Source organism: Cryptotermes secundus, unplaced genomic scaffold (genome assembly GCF_002891405.2).
Source record: "Cryptotermes secundus unplaced genomic scaffold, Csec_1.0 scaffold2212, whole genome shotgun sequence".
Lineage (NCBI taxonomy): Eukaryota > Metazoa > Arthropoda > Insecta > Blattodea > Kalotermitidae > Cryptotermes > Cryptotermes secundus.
The window spans coordinates 67,612-78,751 of record NW_019733354.1 but is presented as its reverse complement, the minus strand read 5'-3'; the positions used below and the strand labels follow the sequence as shown (position 1 = coordinate 78,751).

Genomic DNA, 11,140 nt, shown 5'->3' with positions numbered 1-11,140 from the left:
AGTCGTTTTATCCTTTTTTTCAGCCATCCTAGAGGGACTGGATACATCAATATCAATTTTGAAAGCTATGGTGGTAAGTTTCACAAAAGCAGCAAAGAAATTCCCGCTCCTTAACATGAATTATATTTTCATCTAAATGATGTATTGACATTTTTTCTAAGAGAGAGAGATTCACTCAAATTTCCTGAACAGGATTTGGTAAATAATATATAGAGGTAAATTTCAGAAACTCAAGTCAGTAGACGAGTTTCAAATAGGATCAAATCTTAAGTGACTCTTATATTGATGTGTTGCAGGAAAAGCACGGCCACATGTGGGTCTGGCCAGCCCTTCTCGGGGCAGNAAGCTGAGCAGTGCTCAAGGAAGCATCTGTGCTTGCTTTATATCATTGTGTTTGATTTGGAACTGCATCCCAGCTTCAAGTAAACTTGCTTTGTGAGCTCAGATCTCAATAGTTTAGCAAATGTTGCATATCTACTTAATATACCTGAAAACCAATACGAAAAGTAGAACTTAGCTTTGTGAGCTCACATCTCAAAAGTTTAAGATGCAAAGGAATTGCTGCATATTTACTTAATATACCTGATAACCATTACGAAACGTAGAGCTTACTTAGATTCTATACGGTTCTGAACATGAACATACGGAATTACTGGGTTCGTCTCTTTTTCTAGAAAACTAGAAGAACAACCTTTCAGAAACTTTGATCATCTTTCGTCCTCTGGTGAGGGGGAGAAATCTATTCTGTAGGTTCTCTTAGATACAGCTAACTTCCAGCCCAGTGAGTGAGGTTAGCTCGTCCTATGGGACCCAGTGTTCCACGAACTTCAACTTGTGACCTTCTTCATATGACCCATATGTGACTTTCCTTTAGACATAACCCTACGTTTTTATAGCATAATGTTTTATATCAATGGCACAGTTGTGTGAGTTTGATAAAAATAACTTGATTCTCATTTCTTATGAGATTGACAGCCCATATCCATTCTTTAAATTAAATGTGACACGTACATTCAGTGTAGACCTCCAGAATTTAACATCATTTTCAGGTTCACAGTTAATGGACATGCGAAGTAATGGACTGAGATATCAGTATGATTGCATCAGTAACATTACTTTGCTAATGTGATTGTTTGCTTTTCTTACAGCTGGTTACAAGACCTAGGAACACTTGTCAGCACAGCATCTCAGACAGTTGTAAATATGGCTGACCACAACAATAATATATGAGTTCTGATATACAGCTGTAGTAACATAAAAGAGTTTTGACTGAAGCCAAATCTAACATGTTTCATATAAAGTATTTATAAATATTACTGGGTTAAGACTCCAGAAATATGCTTGCCCTCTCACCACACGAGTTAATGAAGATTACTGACTTGTACAGATTTATCCTTGGTCTGAATATATCAAACATTTAATGAGAATCATTTTTCATCATATCTAATGAGCAGAAACAGGTAAAGAATATATTTTAGCACCATTATCCCACGTTCTGACACGCAGTCATTATGTATCCCACATGAAATATATTGCAAGACTACAGTCAAATGGAATTTATGAAGCTGCTGACGCTCTGGCCTAATTATAGAGGTCATTCTTCATGCAGAGTAAGTAAATTGTATGTTTGTCTTTCAGTGCACTGCTTCCTAAAGCAAGAGATGAAATACTCACTAATATGAGCAACTGTAAGGAACATTGAACAGATCAAGACACGGGAACGGTAGCAGCATTCACGTTGCACGAGTGTCGGATTTCCAGCTGAACTGTACAGTGAGCTCAATACCTGTAAGATATTGTCATATTGCGTCCATAAATGTGGTCTCTCAAAGCTAACTAAAAGTCACTGTCTCTCTCTCATGTAATTAAATGTAGGAGATACATTAACACATTACACTAATTAACCAGACAAGTTGACAAGACAGAAATAAAAGTTGAAGCTGTCCCGTTGGCTGGCCGTGGTGACTGATAGGGCTGTGAGGCATCAAGGCTCCCACATTTTCTGCACGGTCGGGTCACAGATAGCGGTGGGGGTTGTCAGCCTTATGCATCAGCTGCCTTTGCGCCCGAGGGGATTCCAGGGGCTCGTTTCTGTTGGAGGCTGGGTTAAATTACAGGCCCATGGTGTGGCTGGAGGGATTGGGTCAGTTGAGTGACATAAATACAGAACAAGTTTCTCACTATAAATATTTAGGGTCTATAGTTAATTCAGATAACAGTGGCTTCCGTAGTCTAGAGGTAACGTTCTCACCTCATGACTCGTGGTACGCGGGTTCAAATACCCGGTGGAGGTCGTCAAATTTTTAAGGGCGGAAAAATTCAGGGAACAAGTCCTCCGAGAGGGACTTTACGCTGTGTGTCCCGTGTCGTAACATTACGGCACGTAAAAGAACCTCATATCTCCAAAGGAGATCACCGAGACAAATTCCAGGAATTTCCTGCCCAACAATAGTCTCTAAGGCCTCTGATAGATGGGGGAAGCATTACAGACACCGCCAAACAAGTGGCCGAACTCGCTTGCTCGGCGGGACTGATGATAGGCACCATTATCGGTAGGGTATAGAGACTGGTAGAATATCATAGAGGAGAAGCACAATGGGCCAATACTGGTCTAAGTGCATGGGGAAACCCAACCTTTCCAATAACTAACTAACTAACTAATTCAGATAACACAATTGAACAAGAGATTAAAGAGAGGTTAGCAATTGGAAATAAAGCATATGCTCCACATTTAACATTGCTTAAAAGTAAATTAATTTGTAAAACAAAGAAATTAAGATTATACCACATGGTAATTCGACCAACAAAAAACTACGCCTGTGAAAACTGGACACGTACACTTTTAGTCTTTGAAAGGGAAATTCTAAGAAAGATCTTCAGGCCATCAGGAAACCATGATGGCCTGAAGATCTTTCTTAGAATTTCCCTTTCAAAGACTAAAAGTGTACGTGTCCAGTTTTCACAGGCGTAGTTTTTTGTTGGTCGAATTACCATGTGGTATAATCTTAATTTCTTTGTTTTACAAATTAATTTACTTTTAAGCAATGTTAAATGTGGAGCATATGCTTTATTTCCAATTGCTAACCTCTCTTTAATCTCTTGTTCAATTGTGTTATCTGAATTAGTTAGTTAGTTAGTTATTGGAAAGGTTGGGTTTCCCCATGCACTTAGACCAGTATTGGCCCATTGTGCTTCTCCTCTATGATATTCTACCAGTCTCTATACCCTACCGATAATGGTGCCTATCATCAGTCCCGCCGAGCAAGCGAGTTCGGCCACTTGTTTGGCGGTGTCTGTAATGCTTCCCCCATCTATCAGAGGCCTTAGAGACTATTGTTGGGCAGGAAATTCCTGGAATTTGTCTCGGTGATCTCCTTTGGAGATATGAGGTTCTTTTACGTGCCGTAATGTTACGACACGGGACACACAGCGTAAAGTCCCTCTCGGAGGACTTGTTCCCTGAATTTTTCCGCCCTTAAAAATTTGACGACCTCCACCGGGTATTTGAACCCGCGTACCACGAGTCATGAGGTGAGAACGTTACCTCTAGACTACGGAAGCCACTGTTATCTGAATTAACTATAGACCCTAAATATTTATAGTGAGAAACTTGTTCTGTATTTATGTCACTCAACTGACCCAATCCCTCCAGCCACACCATGGGCCTGTAATTTAACCCAGCCTCCAACAGAAACGAGCCCCTGGAATCCCCTCGGGCGCAAAGGCAGCTGATGCATAAGGCTGACAACCCCCACCGCTATCTGTGACCCGACCGTGCAGAAAATGTGGGAGCCTTGATGCCTCACAGCCCTATCAGTCACCACGGCCAGCCAACGGGACAGCTTCAACTTTTATTTCTGTCTTGTCAACTTGTCTGGTTAATTAGTGTAATGTGTTAATGTATCTCCTACATTTAATTACATGAGAGAGAGACAGTGACTTTTAGTTAGCTTTGAGAGACCACATTTATGGACGCAATATGACAATATCTTACAGGTATTGAGCTCACTGTACAGTTCAGCTGGAAATCCGACACTCGTGCAACGTGAATGCTGCTACCGTTCCCGTGTCTTGATCTGTTCAATGTTCCTTACAGTTGCTCATATTAGTGAGTATTTCATCTCTTGCTTTAGGAAGCAGTGCACTGAAAGACAAACATACAATTTACTTACTCTGCATGAAGAATGACCTCTATAATTAGGCCAGAGCGTCAGCAGCTTCATAAATTCCATTTGACTGTAGTCTTGCAATATATTTCATGTGGGATACATAATGACTGCGTGTCAGAACGTGGGATAATGGTGCTAAAATATATTCTTTACCTGTTTCTGCTCATTAGATATGATGAAAAATGATTCTCATTAAATGTTTGATATATTCAGACCAAGGATAAATCTGTACAAGTCAGTAATCTTCATTAACTCGTGTGGTGAGAGGGCAAGCATATTTCTGGAGTCTTAACCCAGTAATATTTATAAATACTTTATATGAAACATGTTAGATTTGGCTTCAGTCAAAACTCTTTTATGTTACTACAGCTGTATATCAGAACTCATATATTATTGTTGTGGTCAGCCATATTTACAACTGTCTGAGATGCTGTGCTGACAAGTGTTCCTAGGTCTTGTAACCAGCTGTAAGAAAAGCAAACAATCACATTAGCAAAGTAATGTTACTGATGCAATCATACTGATATCTCAGTCCATTACTTCGCATGTCCATTAACTGTGAACCTGAAAATGATGTTAAATTCTGGAGGTCTACACTGAATGTACGTGTCACATTTAATTTAAAGAATGGATATGGGCTGTCAATCTCATAAGAAATGAGAATCAAGTTATTTTTATCAAACTCACACAACTGTGCCATTGATATAAAACATTATGCTATAAAAACGTAGGGTTATGTCTAAAGGAAAGTCACATATGGGTCATATGAAGAAGGTCACAAGTTGAAGTTCGTGGAACACTGGGTCCCATAGGACGAGCTAACCTCACTCACTGGGCTGGAAGTTAGCTGTATCTAAGAGAACCTACAGAATAGATTTCTCCCCCTCACCAGAGGACGAAAGATGATCAAAGTTTCTGAAAGGTTGTTCTTCTAGTTTTCTAGAAAAAGAGACGAACCCAGTAATTCCGTATGTTCATGTTCAGAACCGTATAGAATCTAAGTAAGCTCTACGTTTCGTAATGGTTATCAGGTATATTAAGTAAATATGCAGCAATTCCTTTGCATCTTAAACTTTTGAGATGTGAGCTCACAAAGCTAAGTTCTACTTTTCGTATTGGTTTTCAGGTATATTAAGTAGATATGCAACATTTGCTAAACTATTGAGATCTGAGCTCACAAAGCAAGTTTACTTGAAGCTGGGATGCAGTTCCAAATCAAACACAATGATATAAAGCAAGCACAGATGCTTCCTTGAGCACTGCTCAGCTTCTCATAACAATGTGACCCAGTCCTGTGGCTGCACCATGTAGTTACATGAAACTGCAGATGAATTTGTTAGTTTCCCCTTATTTTATTGTCTGTATCTACAGTAGTCCTGCCTTGCCCCCCCCCCCCCATTTTTTTTCGGGATTTTGCAATATGAAACATTGCATCCTCATGTACATAAATTCTTACCGTTCTTGCTATATGCTTAGCAACATTCCCAGTCATTCCTCTGTGAACCACAACCGTTCCCTATATTAACACTGCAGTTGGCATCACTGTCTATATATTCCATGTTGAAGCTGATCAAATTAATCAGTTTGTATCTTCTTCTTAATATCTCAGAGATTAGGCCATCTGGCTTGTTTCGAATAAGAAGTGACTTTGAAAAGTTGGATATTTTTTTATGCTGGGAGGGAAATTAGATGCTTGCTTTCACATCTGTGCTCAGTAGCAGAACTACCAATTTTGCAACAATTTGAACCGCAAAATTCATTTAGAAGATTGCTATAGTGGGTACTAGAATAAGAGCAAAATTATGTACATATACGTAGCGTGTAACAATTATAAATATTTCATCATCATCATCAGTAATCTGTCACGATGACAGGTCCACTGTCTCTTCCAAAACAGTTCCTCCACTTAATGCGATCTAGAGCTTTCTCCTTCAAATGAGAATATCCTCTTCTGTCCCCAAGGTCATCCAGCATCTTCTTACGTCTTCTGGTCACTCCTATCCGCCCATCTATCTCTCCTTCAGTAACTTCTTTTAGAAGGCAGTTACTGTGTAAGATATGACCAATCCAATTAGCCTTCCGTTTTCTTATTTCGTGTAGGATATTCCTCTGCTCACTGACTCTAATTAACACTTCTTCATTTCTCACATAATCGGTCCAACTGATCTTCTCCATCCTTCTCCAACAACACATTTCAAAACTTTCCAGATGTTTCTGATCTACTGCCCTAAGTGTCCATGTTTCAGCCCCATACAGAGCTATGCTCCAAATGTAGCATTTCACTAGTTTCTTCCTCAAATTTAAGTCCAATTTGCTGGTAAAAAGACTCTTCTTCTTGCTAAATGCAGCTTTTGCCATGGCAATCCTGGATTTAATTTCACTAGTACACCTTCCATCATCTGTTAACAAGCTACCCAAATATTTAAAACACTTCACATTCTCGGAAGTGGGCTCGGAGACTTCAAAGTAGGAGGGCAAATTGTTCAAACTGTGAAATATGCAGATGACCTTGTGTTAATGGCTAAGGAAGAAACTGTGCTACAGGGCATGACTGAGAGACTAATTGAAATTGGAAGGTGCTATGGCATGGAAATGAATGTGGAGAAAACAAAAGTAATGAAAATTTCGAGACAACCAACCCCAGTCACAATAAAGATAGACCATAAAGAACTGGGGAATATGAAATGTTTTAAATATTTGGGTAGCTTGTTAATAGATGATGGAAGGTGTATTAGTGAAATTTAATCTAGGATTGCCATGGCAAAAGCTGCATTTGGCAAGAAGAAGAATCTTCTTACCAGCAAATGCGACTTAAATTTGAGAAAGAAACTAGTGAAATGCTACATTTGGAGCATTGCTCTGTATGGGGCTGAAACTTGGACACTTAGGGCAGTAGATCAGAAACATCTGGAAAGTTTCGAAATGTGGTGTTGGAGAAGGATGGAGAAGATCAGTTGGACCGATTATGTGAGAAATGAAGAAGTGTTAATTAGAGTCAGTGAGCAGAGGAATATCCTACATGAATTAAGAAAACAGAAGGCTAATTGGATTCGTCATATCTTACGTGGTAACTGCCTTCTAAAAGAAGTTATTGAAGGAAAGATAGAGGGGCAGATAGAAATGACCAGAAGACGAGGAAGATGTAAGAAGATGCTGGATGACCTTGGGGACTGACAAGGATATTCTCATTTGAAGGAGAAAGCTCTAGATCAAATCAAGTGGAGGAACTGTTTTGGAAGAGACTGTGGACCTGTCGTCTTGACAGATTACTGATGAAGAATGAATCCTTGGAACGGGCCGTGGAGGCTCATAGAATTGTGAGATGTCGGGGTTCCCACATTCTCTAGACCATCGGCTCATAGATGGCGGCAAGGATGTCAGCCCTATGCGTCATCCGCCCTTTACCTCCAAGAATATTCCTGGTACTAATTTTTGTTAGTGGCTGACTCGACCCCAGGGCCATAGTGCGGCTGGAAGGATTAGATAAAATGAAAAACGAAATTCCAATGACCTCATCGGGACTTGAACCTGTGACCTTCTGGCTTGTAGCATAGTGCCTCAACCAACTACGCTACCACGTGACCCACTTAGTAGAGATACGAGGGTCATACTGAAAGTCATGAGCAACAAATTTTTGTAAAGTAACATGCTTCATTATTGACAAAACAAATACACCATCTCAATCTACAGACCTTTCTTTATTTTTCCACATAATCACCACTTCTTTGCACACATTTCTCCCAGCGTTCTGGGACTTTGAAAACTCCCCCTCTGTAAAATTCCTTTCCAGCTATCCAAAGACACTGATGCACTACTTTCTGAATTGCCTCCCTTGTCTCAGAACATTGTCTATGCAGCCGATCCTTCACAAATCCAAAAAGATGGTAGTCGGAGGGTGTCAGATCAGGGCTATAAGAGGGGTGTGGAAGAACTTCCCACCCCATCTTTGCAATTGCTTCCAATATGAGGCGAGCGTTGTCATGCAGGATGATGATGTTTCGTCCCGGACGTTTATCGTGCAATGCACAACGGAGCTTGTGCAGTGTCTGGACAAAATGAGCAGCATTGATGGTTTGCCCAGTTTCCATGATTTCGGCCAGAATAAACCCCTCTGCATCCCAGAAGACTGTGCCCATCACCTTCGCAGCTGATGGCACTGTCTTTGCCTTCTTTTTTGATGGAGAATGCAAATGGTGCCATTCCATACTCTGCCGTTTCATTTCAGGCTCAAAATGGTGAAACAAGCTTTCATCACCTGTCACAATACAGAGCAAAAAATCAACGCCTTCTTGTCGATATCTCTGCAGCAGTTCTGAAGTGACGGCTTTTCACTGATCTTTGTGGTCAATCACCTCCTGTACTGCACTGTGCCCTATTCCAAGTTTATGGGCTATTGTGTCCACAGTTACATGCCTATCATCTTCAATGATCTCATCCACTCTTTCCTTGTTGTCTTCAGCTGAGGCTGTTCGAGGACGACCGCTCCGAGGCTCATCTTCGATGCTGGTGTTCCCATCTTTAAAATGTTTCACCCATCTTCAAACACTGCTCGCACCCATGCACACACTTCCATAAGCACGCTGAAGTCTCTGGTGAATTTCTGCAGCAGGGATTTCCTCTTTCACAAGAAATTCGATGACAGCACACTGACGAAACGACATACCATTATTGGCCATTTTGTTAGGAGTGATCAAACATCAAGTATGCTTGATTGCTATCTCCTGTCTTTCATAATATCGTCAATTTGGTTGTGCGTCTTTCCATCAGGAGATGTCAAAGTAAACTTTTGAATGTTATGATGCGGGACCATTGGACTTTTGACAATAAGATTTTTGGATGAGGCACAGTTTACTATTCTAACTCCAAATTTAGTGGATACCTATAGTATCTGGAGCCAGGCAAGGCTAGAAAAACTCAAAATCTATATTGAACTTGCTTTTAAGCAGACAAAATATAGAAAACTGTTTCTTAAGATAAACATAAAAATTTTAAACTTTTAATCTTTGAGCAGAAACAGAAAGATGGCTGAATCAAAACGTGTGTATACCAGAGAAGTAATAGCTCAAATGGCACCACGATACAGAGGAAAGCCAGAAAACTTCGATGCGAAAGTACTACGATGTGGAAAGCAAATGGAAAAAACTACCACATTATCACTTTTCCTGGATAGTCTCTTTCCAAAAACAGAAGATCGCATTAAGTGGTGGAACTGTTTTGGAAGAGACTGTGGACCTGTCGTCTGACAGATTACTGATGAATGAATGAATGAATGAATGGTCCTGACATAATATGCATGGAGTCATGGCGCAGGGAGAAAACAGGCAACAGCGAAATATTTAGGGAAGACTTCACGACTTTTAAAAGTGATAGGAATGCCCGGAGAGGGGGTGTGTTTGTGTTAAAAACAATATTACCTGCTCGGAAATATGGGTGGACGATGATTTCGAAATATTAGCAGTTAAGGTATGAGGCAGTGACCCTAAATACACTTGGGAAATCGTAGGCATTTATAGAGCTCCAAATGAGGACATACGGGTTATTGAAAAGTTGGCAGCCAGAACCGGGTTTTCCATGAAGCAGAGCATTATAGGAGGCGATTTAAATTTACCCCAAGTGGACTGGAAGGATGTCCCGGAAGGCATCAGCGTCGCTCAGGCTTACATAAACAGACTGGTGTGGGATAACGGTTACATGCAGGTGGTTGAAAAGCGGACCCGAGGTGATTCATTACTGGACGTTTACCTTGTTAAACCTGAAAGTGAACTTATATCTTGCGATACTATACACGGGATCAGTGATCATTACGGGGTGCTATTAGAAATGAAATGGGAGGAAAATGGTTTTGTGACTCACGAGAAACGATCAGTACCTGCGTACCATAAAACAAATGTCGTAGGGCTACAAAGTTTTATCTGGGATAAATTACCAATATGGGCAAATAACGGTAGCTGGGTAGAGGACATATGGAACAATTTCAAGGGCCTAGTTTTTGAGGGTATCGAACGTTTTGTTCCACATAAAATTCTGAAACAAAATCCTGATCCAGAATACTACAACAAGGAAGTGAAGCGTCTAAAAGTTAAGGTCAGAAGAGCTTACAACAGGAGGAAATTAGAAGAGCGGTACCAAGTGGAACTAAAAAGTCTATCGAAGAAATTGGTGACAGCGAAAAGAAGTGCACAGGAAATATTCTCGAGCTCAGTATTACAAAATGAAAGTAAATCCTGGACGGAGTTTTACAGATATGTAAATAGACGTAAAGGAAACAAGGAAAATATTCCAACCATCAAAGACTGTAACGGAGGGCACATCACGGATCCCGTAGGGAAGGCAAATCATTTAAACTATTATTCTTCTGTCTTCAGCTGCGAGCGGGACATCCCGGAAATTCATCCAACTTACTCGGAAAACCCTTTCACCATTAAAATTAGCATTAGTAGGAAGCGGTTGGCAATGACAGGGAGGTAGAAATCAGTGGGGTCAGACTGTATTCCTGGTGAAATACTGAAAATGGCTGGGGAAGCCATGATTCCGTACCTGGCGCGATTGCTAGACGTAACGATTAACAACGGCATTAAACCAAGTGACTGGAAAAAGGCCATAGTGGTTCCTGTTTACAAGTGAGGCGATCGTTCCGAAGTAAAAAATTACAGGCCGGTCAGTTTAACGTCAGTGGTGTGCAAACAAATGGAACACGTCATAGCGGGATATTTAGGACAAGTGTGGGAAGAGAGTGATTGGCTATGTGAGGGGCAACACGGCTTCAGACCGGGATACTCGTGCGAGAGTCAAATAATCACAGTCTGTCAGGACATATCAGACGCCCTAGACGAAGCAGTCAGGCTGGACGCGATTATAATAGATTTTTCGAAAGTGTTTGATGTTCTTCCTCTTAACCGGCTGCTAAATAAAATTGCAGCATCGGGCGTGAACTCAAGGGTAGTCGTATGGATTAGGGAATTTCTGATAGG

At 40.7% G+C, this 11,140-nt stretch overlaps 1 protein-coding gene across 1 annotated transcript in view; it reads left to right on the top strand.

Annotated features, from left to right (window-relative positions):
- The first annotated feature begins 3,523 nt into the window (after positions 1 to 3,523).
- Positions 3,524 to 11,140, top strand: part of LOC111868140 — a 25,698-nt gene continuing 18,081 nt past the window's right edge. Inside the window, exon 1 of the mRNA XM_023858551.2 lies at positions 3,524 to 4,771. The gene's annotated coding sequence lies outside the window, so the exon portion shown is untranslated. The remainder of the gene's footprint in view (positions 4,772 to 11,140) is intronic.